This window comes from Triturus cristatus, chromosome 10 (genome assembly GCF_964204655.1).
Source record: "Triturus cristatus chromosome 10, aTriCri1.1, whole genome shotgun sequence".
NCBI classification, from domain to species: domain Eukaryota; kingdom Metazoa; phylum Chordata; class Amphibia; order Caudata; family Salamandridae; genus Triturus; species Triturus cristatus.
In genome coordinates, this window is record NC_140593.1 from 725,131,784 (window position 1) to 725,147,852 (window position 16,069).

The 16,069-nt window shown below is 44.3% G+C and overlaps 1 pseudogene; it reads left to right on the top strand.

The window, feature by feature from the left end:
- The window catches only part of LOC146789923 (uncharacterized), a 154,966-nt pseudogene that overhangs the window by 55,945 nt on the left and 82,952 nt on the right, over positions 1–16,069 (top strand).

Sequence of the window (16,069 nt, forward strand, 5' to 3'; positions counted from 1 at the left end):
CATTGTCCACAGGCAATTCCTTTCATGCAGGTTTGGGGGAAACTGGATGCTACAGGAAAAATATTCACAGCCTCCCCCAACAATCTTCTTCCAAGTAATTCTACCACAATACCTGTTGCTTGCCAACTATCAAAGAATCACCCTGACCGGGCTCAAAATTACCCCTGCACAAAGCTAGGAGCAGTAAATTGGCTACTGTTCCTAAATCAAAATTAACACCAGCCAATATTTCTATATTGGTAAGTGCTGGTTGCTCAAGGAAGGGAGATAGACACCCCACCCCACACAAGCACTCTTTCATTACCCTTCGGGGTACTTGTTTGCTACTAATTAAAGTACAGTTCTCTCCAAGCTCCTGTCATTCCCAATACAGGGCTTCTTTGAACAATATTATACAACTGGCAGTATGAGTCACTGGGACTTGGATAGCATATAGTAACATCAGTAACTGAGGGTAGGATTACAGGGGTGAATTTGCTATAAAACTAGAAGCATCAAAGTCTGCAGTACTAGTCCACTGTAAAGTTAAAGCTGCTCCACTGCAAGCGATATCTGATCCTCTGCTCACACCACACAAGAGTGCAACGCAATAATGCTTGATTAGAATGGCTGACGAACAGTGTAGTGCTAGAGCTGCATGTCGCAGTAAACTGCGATATTCCCCCCTGCAAATGGTAATTCCCACTTGCTTATGGGGGGGTGGGGGGTGGATATTTTATGAGTTGCCAAAGTTGGGCTGCTGCCAGATCCTCTTGGGAATGTTGGTGGCGACCCAGGGCAACCTTGTTGGACTAGATTATTTCATTGTTAGTTGTATGTTCCAATCTGAAGTATGCAAAGGCTGACAGATAGAACGCCAAACATTTCATATTGGTGCAGGCAGCTTTTGGTTGAGTCTCTTGGTTAGGAATGGAATGCTACAATGTTCTGTTCATACAGTTGTTTCTTCAGTCTTTCTATGAGCTCTGGCAGCGCAGCTGCACATGGGTGCTCTTGTGTCGAGTCCTATCTCATTCCTAACTTTGGCCTAGGATAAGATGGGGCATGATCTAAGACTGTCAGTCAGAATGAAGGTAACTGTGTCAGCTGGATCACAGACACATAGAGGAAGCTGCTTGCAAAATTCGAAATCTGCCAGCACTGCATGCCAATTTCCCACAGCCTGAACCCACTCTTTGTGTTCTGTTTGGCATTTGTCACTGGATGGTTCTTTTGCATAATCTGCAGAAGCTTTGTGGAAGTGAAGTAAACTATAAGGTCACCACAATTTGACAGGTAAAAGTGTGAACAGAGAGTTTGCTCTGCCAACATGTTAATTTTAAGTGCTGGAGGAAGCACTTTCCAGAACGAGAATACCCTCACACTGTGTGGTGCTTGAAAATAGAGTGTATGTCATGTAATGCACTTTTCTACCGCAGCAGCAGGCACCAGGCCTTCTTGTCATGTTGGCATGGTCCTGCTCTCAGTTCGAGAGCAGGTTAACCCATTCTCCTGTGCTCTCTTCCTCTGGTGGGACGTACTCCCATTTGGGGAGCCTTTTTGTAGAAAATCCTGTTCAAGTAACTGTCTAAAATGCTAGGTTTGTAGCATGTGTGGCTGTAGATAAACATAATTTGCATACTCGTACCTAGTGTTGTATCCAGACATTACACAAGTTGGTTTTTCTTAAAAGAAGTTTCAAGTTACAAGATGTAAGTGTTTCATCTCAGTTCAGAATGCATATGGGCCTCAGCTCCACCCTTAGATTGAATTTCCACCATCTTGTTCGGACGCGAAAAGCAGTGGCTCTGATAACCTTGCCATTGTGCACGGCAACTTTGGGCACAACTTCGGTTTATCGGTACCACAGTAAAATGACACTTGCTTGCATCGGATTCATCCTGTTGGATCAGTACGACTGCACATGATCCAGTACTCTTTGTAACTACGGTGGACTCTGCCTCAGAGAATGTTGGCAGATGGAGCAAACTCTTTCGATTCTGCCCAGATTTCCGTGGTCCGACCAGTGCAAAGACTGTACCATCTGATTTTTCTCCAGAAAGAGTTGGACTGCATCTTCTGTCAATGCTCCGGGATCAGAGAAAGAGATGCTGGGCCCACACAAGCATGCAACATCCATCCCTAGAGGGCACCCCAGACTTCTGCAGGGAGCACCTTTACCTGGATGTGGAAGAATTGCTGGAGCGGTCTCGACGAGAACTCCATGCCCTGAAATCTTATCAGTAGCTTCTAATGAAAAATTTGACCCTTTTGAGTCTCAGCAAGCAGACATGCATGCCCACAAACAAGACAGCAAGGTATGTGAGCACTGATCTGTGGCAAGGGAAAAGAATGAACCGCCACAAAGGATCACCACCCATGAAGGAGTTGGGCTTCCATCCCGTACTAACCAAAAAGCAACCAGTAGGCCATCTGCTGCTCTTGGGCCCTTCCGAGAGCTGAGAAATAGGTTCAGAAATGAAACCGCCACCACGTATGACTCCAGCACCAACATAGCCAAAGGACTGCAAGCCAGGTTGGAGTGGAGAGCGAAACAGAGTTCTTTCAATGCCCAGCTCTGAGACCTCTGAGGTCCCCCATTCTAGAAAGACTAGGAGAGGAGCTTGACACCCTACAAAAACACCTCTTTAATCACCTGGACACAAGCAGAACATTTGGCGCAGCCCCCACTGCTAACTCCCCTCTCCATGTTTCCTCCAATTCCCCCACCTAGGCCAATCTCGCCACTGCTCCTCTGCCACTGCCACAGTCTTCAGACCAGTCTATTCACTCCATCACAGACCCAGGCAGCCCATATAGAAAGGGGGAAACTATATGACCAACCGACAGGGACAGGAGATACTCTATAGGAAGACTACAATGTTGATCCCTCTGAGGAACATGACATAGAGCCTCAGCAAGAAAAAAAAAACCTTCTCCTACAGGCGATACAAGTGCCCCAGGTTGTAACTGTAAGAGTGGATTGACACCACAATACCTCAATCCATGTGGAAGAAGAAGACCATTTCCTTTTTTTTTTTTTTTTTAATTCATCATCAAGAATTACATTTAATGATACATTTCATTATGCAGTTTCATCAAAAAGAAAGAAATAAAAGAAAACAAAAAATTAAAAATAAGAAAAAACAAGACATGATTAGGCCAAGAATTAATGGAAAACTAGCCGATTGCCCCCAATCAAAACGGAGAGTGTCATTGTTTTAATCTTTTTCAAGCCTCTCTTTCCAATAGGCAATAGGGGCCCATATCCGATTCCCCATTTGCCTGGTCTTCCATCCTTTTTTATCGTACAAGGCTTTTTCTAATGCATATACAGCTAGTAATCGTGATAGCCATTGTTGAAATGTTGGCGGATTTGGATCTTTCCACATTGTTGCGACACAGAGTCGACTCAAAATCATCGCTATATATATATTTAAACTCAAATTGGGGTATTTCTACACCATCCCTAGTTACCCCCAGGACCATAACTTCGTTATAGTAATTTTAATCCCTAGTGCTCTATCCAAAAATTGCTCTATTGAGTTCTTAAATAAATCCAAGGCGGGGCATGCAGCAAACATATGTATAGTATCTGCCTGTGCTGCCTGGCATCTTGGGCAAACCACTCCCGTCGTTCCACCCCATTGAGCAATTCTATGTGGGGTGTAATAGAGCTCAAACATGGTCTTATATTGCTGGACTTGTAAGGTGACTACTCTTAACACTGAATTGAATAGCTTGAACGCTTTTTCAACCTCGTTCCCAGATAAATTCAATTTAATGTTCCATTTTTCTATAACCTTTGCACAATCGTCCTCCTTATGCCTGGTCAATTCCCCGTATACCTGGGATATTGAGCAGCCCTTCTTATCTCTTAGAATTTCCATGATTTCTACTCTCCGATAGTTAATATCCCCTCCCTGTTTTTTTAACAAAACTGATCTTATTTGAAGGTATTTAAAAAAGTCTCTGCGGTCTAAGCTATATAACTGCTGTGCTTGATCAAATGTTATGAAGCCTGTTATACCCACAAGGTCACCAATCATTTTCACCCCCATCATATCCCACCTCTTCATAACTGGATCGTGAAAGACCTCTGGCAACAGCTGATTATTAAATAACGGGGTGTAATAATTCATCCTCCCCATTTTCATTTTCTACTTGACAGTTGACCATACTGCCATTGCCGCGCGTAGAGTCTTGAACTTGACTTTTTTGTAATAGCTACCTTCATTAAACGCAAGAAGCCACTTATTAGAGTCCTTAATCAATAACTCATATATATCAGGGACGCTCTCTCCTACTCTCCACCGATCCTCCATACTTCCACCCACTAACCCTCTGATATATTGCAGGACAGTCGCCCAATAATAAACCCTATAGTCAGGTGCCGCCAGGCCCCCTCGCTCTCTCGGTAACGACATAAATTTCAATGCTCGCCGCGTTTTGCCTTTAGCCCAAATAAAGCGATTTGTGAGTCCTTCTATTTCACAAAACCAGTTATTATTAAATTTTAGTGGAATGGTGCGGAACAGATATAGTACTTTGGGCAAAAAAATCATTTTTATTAAGTTGCATCTGCCAATTGTTGTTAAATGTAGATTATTTAGTCTATCTAAGTCCCCTTTAGCCTTTTTTATTACCGGCCCCAAATTCATTTCCACTACCTTTGAGAGATCTGAAGTTATTGTTATCCCTAAATAGGTAGCTGAGTCTGTAATTCTTTGATGCACCATCGTTACCTTTTTATTGATTACTATTTGAGTTTTGCTCTGGTTTAATTTATACCCCGAGAGCGCCCCGTAAGCCATTGCTTCCCTTTCTATTTCTAACAGCGCTGCTGCTGGATCCGTAGATGTTATGGCTAGGTCGTCGGCATACCCTAAAATTTTTGTTACAAATCCATTCAAAACAACAGGCTTGATATTTTCATTTAACTCTATCTTTCTTATGAAAGCGTCTATATAGAAGGCAAAGAGTAACGGGGAGCAGGGGCACCCTTGCCTGGTACCCCGTTTAATCTTTATTGTCTCGCTCTGCTCTCTCATAATCCTTAATCTTATCGTGGGGTTCTTATATGGAGCTCTCAGAGCCCCAATACAGACATCTCCTATGTTTGCCTTCCCCAAAGCCGCCCAGAGGAAGCCCCACGAGACCCTATCAAACGCTTTTTCAGCATCTAACAAAATTAAAGCCATAGGGTCTCGTGAGGTTGCCGTCCCGTCAAACAATGCACACACTCTTCTAATATGGTCCGCTGTACCCCTACCTGGGATAAACCCATGCTGTCGGGGAGAGATAATCTTGCCTATGACTGCACTTAGCCGATTAGCTAATATCTTAGAGTAAACCTTAGTGTCGCTGTTCATCAGACTTATAGGTCTATATGACCCGGGATCGGTTGAAATTTTGTTCTTTTTTAGGAATACCACCATAGTTGCTTCCCCCCATGACTCGGGAGGTGTCTCCCCTCTTTGTGTAGCTACCATTAATTGATAGAGATCCTCTTCTATACTAGGGAGGAATTTTTTATAAAATTCAAGCGGTATAAGATCAGGACCCACAGCTTTCCCAGCAGGTAAATCTTTAATTGCTGCCCGTACTTCTATCGAGAAATTGATTTCCAATTCCGCTCTATCCTCCATTGTCAATTTCTCTATTAGCGCACTTTCTAAGTAATTCTCTATTTCACCACCTGCAGCGCCACTTTCAGGATTATATAAATTCTGATAAAACTCTTGGAAAATAGAGCATATCCCCCTTGGTGTTGTAGCTGCTATCCCTGCCACGGAATTGACCTGTAAAATTTCTCCTTTAGTGGCCGCCTGTCGTGTCCTAATAGCTAAAATACGCCCTATCTGTTCGCTAAACTCGTATTGGTCCCGTTTCCACGCCAAATATTTTCCAGCCGCTTTGACTGCGAGCAACTCACCCACTGCTGCCTTTGCTATTGCCACCCTTTGTAGTATTCCAGCGACCTCTTGCCTGGCCTCAATTGCTTTAATTAATTCTTCTTCAACAGCAGCGACTGATCTCTGTTTGCCCTCCATTTCTTCTTTCTCTAGTTTATTTTGTTTTAATGTAAAACTGATAGTCTCCCCCCTTATGCCAGCCTTCATAGCATCCCAAACTATTCTGGGGGAAGCAGATCCTCTGTTTACCTTTAAATATTCTTTTAGCCAGCTATCCATCTGGGTAACATACTTAGGATCAAGCAGCAGAGCTCTCTCGAAGGTCCAGCTAGATCTCTCTTTTTGTTGATTTGAGATAGCAATATCTAATATCAGAGGACTATGGTCTGAAACCACCCGTGGCAATTTTCTAACCTTAGAGATCGTCGTCAATACTGGTGATACCAGAAAATAGTCCAATCTAGCTAAAGATTTGTGCGGCGCAGAATAATAGGTGCTTCCCCCTCCCCCAATATTTTGCTGTTCCCATATATCCATCAGCCCGTTATCCTGCATCATCTGTATTAGTGCCCTATGACTTTTCTTTTTTCGACCTGTAAATCTAGTTGGATCATTTTTCCACAGACCATGTAAGCCGTTAATATTCAAGTCTCCACAAACTATAAATCGGCATAGGCCAGTTTGTCAATTGTGCGTTAATATGATCTAAGGCCTCTGGATCATCGACTGTTGGAGCATAGATGGAGCATAGTGAAAAGACAAACTCTTGCACCTTGCATTCTATTATGACCAATCGACCATGGGGATCTGCCTTCTTTTTTTTTTACTGTCACCATGCCGCCCCGTGCTAATACAGCCACCCCCCGTGTCCTAAACCCTTGCGTTGTACATATTAGGAGTTGATACCCTAGTTGCTCTAGCAGGAATTTGAGATATCTCAATATGTGTCTCCTGTACACATACAATATCGGCGTGTATTGCCCTAAAGTATTCTTTCAGCTCTCTCCGTTTTTTAGCATCGTTCAGACCGCTTATATTGATTGTGACTATCCGCATAAAGTTTGATTTTTTTCCCCTTTTCCCACTTAATCCCCTCCTTCCTCCTTCTGTATAGTTTCTTGATGATGATGTCGTTTTTCCTCTCTCTTTTCTCCCCCTAGACCCCCCCCTATCCCACCCTTCCTACGGGGCCCCCATAGGGTAGCCCCTCCCTCCCTCCCCTCCACCCAGTGAGGCAAGCAGACCAATAGGTCTCTGTGATGGAGTCTGACTGTCAGCCTCCCTAAGCCTAAAATCCTTTAACTTTTTTTTTTTTGGTGCATTATACAACAATATCGTCCGTTTCTTCTTCTGTTATTATACCCCTCCTTCATTTTCTACCCCCTTTTTTTTTTTTTGTCCTGCCGGATATTCTTTCCCCCTCTTCATACAGTCTCCAAGATCCATTGTGCTGTCGCCTTTCGCCCCATCACCAATATCTAAAATAGATCTACATGGCCAAGAGGCCCATAATATTTCTTATATTTCCTCCTTCAGGCAGTGGTACTAATCTTTTTTTAATGTATCCATATACGCCTTTGCTTGTACTTCAGAAGTGAATACTCTAACCGTGTTTTTATATATAATCTTCAACCTGGCAGGGTTCATCAAATAAGCCTGCAATCCCATTTGATGGCATGGATCTAGCAACTCTCTCAGTCTCCATCTCCTTTCCACTGTTGTATGACAATAATCAGGGGTTGTAAAGAGAGATTGGCCATCGAACGAGCATTTAGAGTTGGGACGGGCTTTGGCATACACTTCCTCCCTTAATAAGAAGTTTCCAAAAAATATCAATATAGCTCTTGGTCTCTGTGGTCTCTGGTTACCTCCCTGAGCCCGAGCCTGTGTCTCTTTCCTCTTCATCATCAATGGGAATCGATGTACTCTTTGGACTTCCTTCTCCCAGTCCCAATGACTCAGTTCAGGAAAGGCTCCTTTCAACATCTTCAATACATAGGCTCTCACATCATTCCCTGCCTTTCCCTCTTCAATACCTAGAACTCTTAGATTATTCTGCCGTTGGCGGTTTTCTAAGTCTTCCAATTTCCATTGGATGTCAGAGAGTTGCTGATCGTGTCCTTTCGCCTTGGCAGTATCTTCTGCATGTCGATCTTCCATGGTGCTGATACGGTCCTCTAGATGGGATACCTTAGTTTTTGTGTCTGAGCAGATTTTGGCTATTCTTTTAATTGAGCCTTGCAGACTCCTGGTTGCGAGCCGATTTTTCCTCCCCTCAATCTTTGTTGCCTCTTGGAGTTGTTTTATCGAATTTAATATCAACTGCAGCGGAGGAGCTTCCATTTCTGGCTCTCCGACACCCCCCTGCATCGGTGGTTCCGGATAAACCTCCTGGGTGGCTGAGTAATCCCATTTTAGATTTTTTGCGCTACCCCCTCCGCTTACACGCCTTTGCCCGCTAGACGCTTTTTCCTGTGACTGTATCTCTTTGTCGTTTTGAGAGCCTCTTTTTTCTAACGGCTATATCCTTTTCTTTAAGGGAGACTCTGCTACTCCCTGAGCTAAGACCAAGACTGGCGTCTGTAGAGGCCTCCTCATCGCTTTTTTCTAGCGCTGATAGAATATCTTCAGACCCATCAGTCACTGAGAAGAAATTGTCAGCTGCATCTATATTATCCTCTGTGCCACTGGGGCCACTGCTTGCGACAGCCCCCAGAATCAGATTCTTAGTTAATAATACTTCTATATTTGGCGTGCCTGTTATACTCTCCGCACTAATCATCTCTGATCCTGCTACCTCAGCTCCAAGGAGGCCTGCTCGGCCTTGTACTTGATCTAAAGAAACCACTGGGTTCAACTCTGTGCTTCCCTTATCAAGCTCTTCTTCAATTTCACGACCATCCATAATCTCTCCCCACTGCGCCTCAAAGTTAATGTCTTGCGTCTCAGGGGCCTTTCGTTCATTTTCTTGCGTATCTGCTTTACCCTTGCGGGCAGCCGTGTTTTTTTCCCTCTTTCTCTTTTCCAGGGCCAGCACGGTTTTGTCGTTTGTATTAACTACATTGGCTATATTAGCTGTAGTGTCTTGGCTGACAGGGGAAAAATACCCCGTGATGGATTTAGTGCCTCCTATATTTCCACCAGGATTTGCAGCCCGGGCCATATGAATAGTACTTGTCAGGGTCTCCGAGCCTGAGACTGAGCCTGGCACCCAAACTTTCTTTCCCCTAATGTTACTCCAGGTCCCCATGTTTAATGTTGCACCCCCGCTCTCACCTGGAGGTTTCTCTCCATTTTCAGCATCCTCAATAGTCTTAACTTTCTCCACGTCCTTCTGGGGTGCAAGTAGTTTATTACTTATCTGTTCTGCATCCGGGACTCTTCCTTTCCCTCCTCGCGTTACTTTTGGCGGCATCCTGGAAGTGTTGCTAGGGGTGCCGCTGGTTGTTCTTGAGTTTCTCGAAAGAAACACTGATTCGAATACACTGCCTGCAAGCTCCTCTCCTGGAGATGCACTCCGCGAGCTGTATTGCCGATCTCTCGGTGCTCTGCTTGCCCACCTGGCTCCTACAACAATGGCAGCAATGGCAGCAGTCCCGTCTCTCTCGCCGTTCTCAGCTTCGCTGACTCTGCTCTCTTCACTGCCCGCTACGCTTGTTCCTCTATCTGCGTCCGATATCAGCCTGGCTCCCAACCCGGCTCTCCATTCTCGGAGCTCTGCAAACAATGCCGCTGCCGCCGCCAGAAGTTCATAGATCAACCCCTCGGCCGCTGACACAAGATCGCCTGCGCTGGGGGCTGCTTCCATGGGGTATGTAGCCTTAATACACCATTTAAAGCCTCATTTCGTTTTTGGCATCGGGAGCGTTCTCTACTGCCACTAGTCAGACGCCATCTTGCCTCCAAGGAAGACCATTTCCTAGTAAAGACCTCTCAAAAACTGATGGCAGCATTCAGTTTTTATCTATGTTTAAGTATCTGATGAAATCAGCCAGCCCCTGACAACTTTAAAGACCTGCTCAGGGCCAGGATGGTTACGCCTGAATATTCTAGGTGTCCGCAGAAGACCCTATTTACATCAGGTCACAGGTTCCACCATACTCTATATACAGCTAGAAAGAGTCAGCACAAACCACTGGGGATGGTCCACGCCCAGATAAAGAAAGGAAGCGCATAGATACTGTGGTAGTTACCCCAACCCACTGGAGCATTACCAACTCTGTAGCGTTGCTGTCAATATATGACAGATTACATTGGGAAGATAGGGAGACATTAATACATCTTCCTGAGGCATATAGAAAACGCAACAAGAAGCACATGGCTGAAGGGAAAGTATTTTCCAACACCAGAATGGGCTGAGCACTGACACCGCAAACTCTGCCTCATTGGGTGTAAATACCAGCATGCAGCTCTGGAGGCATATTTAGTTCAATGTATCGGGTTTCAAACCAGAGGTACAATAACACCTTCTTAACATGCCATTCGGTGTAGAACATCTGTTGCTCCCTAGGTGAATTAAAGATTAGAGAAAACTTGAAGGCTACAGAGATTACCAACTCAGTGAGAGCATTACAAACAGCCACCTCAAGGGGCCCTCCAGCGGGTTTACCAAAACAATGCAGTGGTTCTCATTCCCAGACACAAGCATATCAAAGCCAACAGGCCATCCATAATTTTCAGAAGACTAGGGGATTAGCAGGCAGGGATATTGCAGGGTCCACAGCACTAAACGCAAACTAGCCAAGACCACCTAACCCAACACCAGTTGGACTGGACAGATAAAAGGTTTTCCTTCCTCGCTGAATTGAAGTCACCCCAGATTAATAGGGGATTGCAATAGTTAAAAAAGGGCTATTGCCTTGAATTCTGCACCACCTCGCAAAATACCACAAAAGCAAAGGGTAGTCACTCAACGTCATTTCACCCTTCTCAAAGAGGAAGTTCAATCCTTACTTCAAATTGGGGCCAGAGAACCAGTACTCTCACATCAGTGGGAATACAGTATATACTCCATGTACATCCTCATCCCCAATTAGGACGGGAGCCTGCAGCTCATACTAGACCTTGGGCAGCTCAACCTGTTCATATTGTCAGAGCATTTTCAAATGACAACCTTAAAGGATGTCATACTGATGCTCCACAAAAGAGACTTCTTTGCAACATTAAACCTCAAGAATGCCTAGTTTCCCCATCTCTATTCATCAGCAAATTGTGATATCCCCGGTATATGGTAAGTGGTCAACAGTGCCAGTTCACAGTACTTGCCTTCGGGATCACAACAGCCCACATTGTTACCAAATTTCTCACTGTTGTGGCCACTCACCTCTGATGGGAGGGTGACAACATATTTCCTTATCTAGACGAATGGCCGATCAAGAGCAGCTGGCAAAACTGCGTTGCACACACTCAAACCTACTCCATCTCTTACAACACCTAGAGTTTACAGTCCGTATAAAGAAACCCTGTCTACAATCTCAGAAATTCCAACACTTCCTAGGATTAGTATTACATGGTTTCATGGGGGAAAGCTTACACCTATAAACTGAGGGTGGTGGTGTTTCCATAGCTGCTGCCTCTTTTTCAGTTTACTTGCCCAATGTCAATAACTGTAGTAAACCTGCTCGGTATGATGGCATCATGCATTGCAATTGTACCGCACACCAGGTTACACATGCATAGTCTCCAGCAGTGCCTTGTTTGTCAATGGTCACAAGTGGAAGGTCTGCTAATAGATATAGTTGCATATGTTCATACAAATTTTCCTATAGACACATAATGGGATAAAACCTTTGATACATCTGGCCCATAGTGTTGATAAAGGCCAGTAATCCGCGGTCTCTGCACTGGTGAAAGCCCAGCAATCTGTTTCCGCAGGTGACGGTTACCACTGACGTTTCGCTCATAGGATGAGGCCCCCATTTGGGTAATATAACTGTACAAGGCATGTGCAATTCTCTTCAGCAGACAAAGCACATCAACTACCTCAAACTCCTAACATTTTCGCTGGCTCCCAAAGCCTTCTATCCACTTGTACGGAACAAGGTAGTTTATATAAGGACCAACAGTATGACTGCAATTCACTACATATAAAAACAGGGAGGCACACAATCACTTGTGCTGTCCTCTTTAGCTCAACATATTTGGAACGGAGCTGTCCGTCACAACACAGACCTCCTAGCACAACATCTCCAAAGAGTTAGCGGACATGCTGAGCAAGACACATCAACAAGTATACGAGTGGGACTCTAACCAAGTCTTTCACCAGTACTTTCACAAGTGGGGGGGGGGGATCTTCAACAGTTGATCTTTTCACCAAACATGAAAACACAAAATGCCAGAGTGTTGCTTCCAGTTAACCACAGCCAGAGTCTATCAGCAATTCACAATAGATTAACTAGTCAGGGATATTTACGTATGCTCTTCCAGTTTTCCTACTCATCCCATATATGGTCAGAAAGATGCAGGCAAGTCAGTCCCTATAACGCTCATTCTAGTGGCCCCAAAATGGGGCAGACAAACATGGAACTGAGCCCCATTAGACATATCCATGTCCCCACATGAGAGACTTGCCATCAGATCGGACCATCTCACTCAAAACCAGAAGCTAATAATATAATCCCTACCCCAGGAAGCTGAATCTTACAATTTGCCCCCCGGGATCTTAGAGTTCGAATACTTGTATCTTCCAGATGAGTGTACGGCTCTTCTGTACGAAGCACGCAGCCCTACCAAAAGAGTGTGCTACGCAGCCAAATGAAAGTGCTTTAGTTATTACTGTCTTGCAAATCAATTAGACCTTGTAAAAGTAACTGTTCAGGACATCGTTTTCTACCTTATACATTTTCAAAAAGAAGGATTGGCGTACATCTCTACATGACTTAACATAGCAGTAGCTGCATTAATGCAAAAGAGCACTCTATTCCTTTTTTACAATTCCAGTAATCAAAGCCTTTATTGGGTGTCTTAAAAGGGCTATACCCCCTAAAACATCTCCAGCACCTGTGTGAAATTTAAATGTAGTCTTCACCTCCCTCACACAACCACCTTTTAAATCACTGCATTCAGTGGACTTTCTGTTTCTTTCATGGAAAGTAGTCTACTTGAATAATGAGTGCATGTAACTCGCAAACTCATCTTAGACAAAATAGCTACCAAGAACATAGAGACAGAATTGTCCTGTGGAGTAACTCTTTTTTACACAAAGGGCTTTCTCCTTTCTGCTTGAATCCGTATATCGAGTTTCCAATTTTCTCCCTAAAACCTGCCTCTGTTGCAGAGAGAGTTTTACGCACACATTAGATATTGAGAGCACACGTACTGTACTGACAGAACAAAACTAGTTCGCGTTTTGTTGCCTATGCAACACCACAGAAAGGACAAGCAATTTCCAAAGTGGGTATTGCAAGACTGCATTGTAAAACGCATCCAGACCAGTTATGCTAAAAGGTAAGCAAGTGCTTTCGGAACCTCCTAGAGTGCACTACATGGAAGAAGCTGGCTACCATGACTTTTTTGGGGTAACATTCCCCTAGCTGACATATGCAAGCCAGCAACACTGTCAACACCACACATGTTGACTAAACGCAACTGTGTGAATATATTACCTGCCAACAAGCTGTGGCTGGACAAAAAGTATTAAGAACATCTATACCACACATGCTACGAACAGAATGTTACTTATTCTGTAAGCATCTGTTATCAGCATGATGTGCTGTATATTTACAGGGACCCTCTCTCCGCCCCATAAGTGGGCAATGATGGCATGTGTTTCCTTTATCACTCAACAGATAAAATCCACAGGGCATATATTTACATATACATAAATCTTTAATCACTACATTAAGTTCGCTCATCCACCCTTATGAATGGAGAATAATCTGGGGTGTGAGCGGAAACCATGTGCAATGTGGGCTAAGGAAAGAGACCCTCTACATCTGTGACTTGAAACTTCATCGAAGAGAAATAACTTGTAATGTCAGAGCCCAGCACCAGTTGACTGGAGTATGCAAAGCTTGTGAATCTAATACACTACACACTACTAATAGATGCTTACAGTGCAAGTACAATATTTGATTTGTAAAGTGTTTATTGTCCCATTTAATGTTTTAGAGAGAGAAGAAAGATAACCCCAACCGTGGCAACATTAATCCACGCAAGATTCGTACTCTGAAGGAGGAATGGGAGAAACTGAAGATGGGCAAAGAGTTTGTGGAACCGAAGGAGAAGAACGCCCCTCCGGGGTACGTCACGTTGAGCAGAGTGATATCGTCAGTGCACTGAAAGGGGAGAGGGGCAGGATGAAATGAGTGTGTGGCCTGAAGGGTGTATGTCACCCTTGCAGTGCAGTTAGACGGCGGGGAAAATTATGTCACTGTTGCAGAATATGTGTTGCACAAGCTTGCGTGTTGTTCTGAAGCAGGTGGTCACTTTTTCATCCCTGCGTTCAATCCTCTATTGTCTAGAACGTCTCGCCTCATGGACAGTAAAACCCTCCTGTTCCTGTATGTCTTATATATTAAGCTCTTCAGAGTCCCAGTTCACCCCACGTTAATATTTAACAGCCTCACTTCAGTGGTTTTACCTTCCCAGCACTTCTGTCGCTGTGGACAGCTCTACCTTCATATTCCCAGTTTTCTCTTGTATGGAACTCTTCATATTTCCAGATCTCCTTGGGTAATGGCTCTTCCTCGTTAACTCTTCCTCCATTGAGTTATTGAAGCCCTTCTCCAATAGTTCATTTTGTGCTATTACCAGTGCTCCCTTCCCTGGCAGTACCTTACATGTGACTATTAACACTCACACATTCGGTGCCCTGTTTCTCCTGTTTAGTTAATTATTGAATGCTAATATATGATCACTGCTGTGAACTGAATTTCTAACTTTGATTATAGATTAATTCCAATAAGCTTATATAATGTGTGTAGTGCCAACTTTTGCAGCGTGAATCTTTTCTGGATTCACATGCTGTGCATTATTCTGCCATCTAGTGGTTTGGTCCAGAAGTGTTGATTTTCCTTTTTTTTCCCCCCTCTTCTTGTTGGGCGTCAACCTGCCACCATTTGATGTCCCCTTGTGATGTTGTCGTGCTTCCTCCTGGGGGCTCCCACCTTTGGTCGCCCTCTTCAGATTCTTTTTTCCCACAGTTAGGTCTGGATTGATGCGTAAGGAGCTCCAAACTTTGGAGAGAAGAATCCATGAAAATCAGGTAAAAATCTTCGAAAATCTACAGTACGGTGATTCAAGGTACCGGACATCGAATCAAGGTGCCGGAGGGTGCTGAGAGGGAAAGAACCTCATTGACGACCGGAAAACAATATGCGTGCAGGGGGCTCCCTGTGCGTGGTGATAGACAAAACACCATTAAAGTTTTGCCAGAATTGCCATCACTAGTTCACCCAGAAGGACCAACATCCAGTCTGCAACCTCTGCTTACCGGTAGATCACCGAAGTGAAGATTGCAACGTGTGTCCGGCAGTCAACCGGAAGACCCTGAGAGTAAGGGAGAGACAGAGAATAGCAAGCTATAACATGCAGGGGCAGAGCACCGTACCATTGCTACGGGACCTGGGCCTCTCCAGCGAGGAGAAGGACAATGTCGCAGAAGGGCCAGAAGGCGACACAGAGATGGACATCGAAGTCTTCGAGATCGAAAAGAAAGCTTTGAGAGGTAAGATAACCATTGTGCTTGAAGAAACTGTACGAGTCTCAAAAGACAGACTCAAGGGCCTCGGAGTCAAAGCACTCGACGTCCGCAGTTGCGTTGGAGAAAAACATACTGTATAATCCTTAAACAAGGACTCCGTAATGGCAAAGACCCTCAAAAGATCCAAGAAGTCAAGAGACGTCAAGGAATGGAAGGATGCATCAACGTCGAAACAAGAGGTTGAAATCTGATAAACATGGCCCGCCGCCAGCATCCAAAATCAAGGCGCCCTCTACCGTGAAGAAAAAAAAAAAAGGCTTAAAGTCTTGACACCGAAACACACGCGTCGGAGGTCGATAAGAAAAGGAAAAGACTTGAAGCTGCAATGGTGAGTATTTTACAGCAAAAGAAAGATTTCAACCAAGCATGAAACAATTCAAGATATCGCCAAAGACCTCGATGGGAATCGAGAAAAGCGTCTAGAATTTATAGCTTCCATTGACCCCCGAACCTCTAGAGGAGCAGGAAGAGG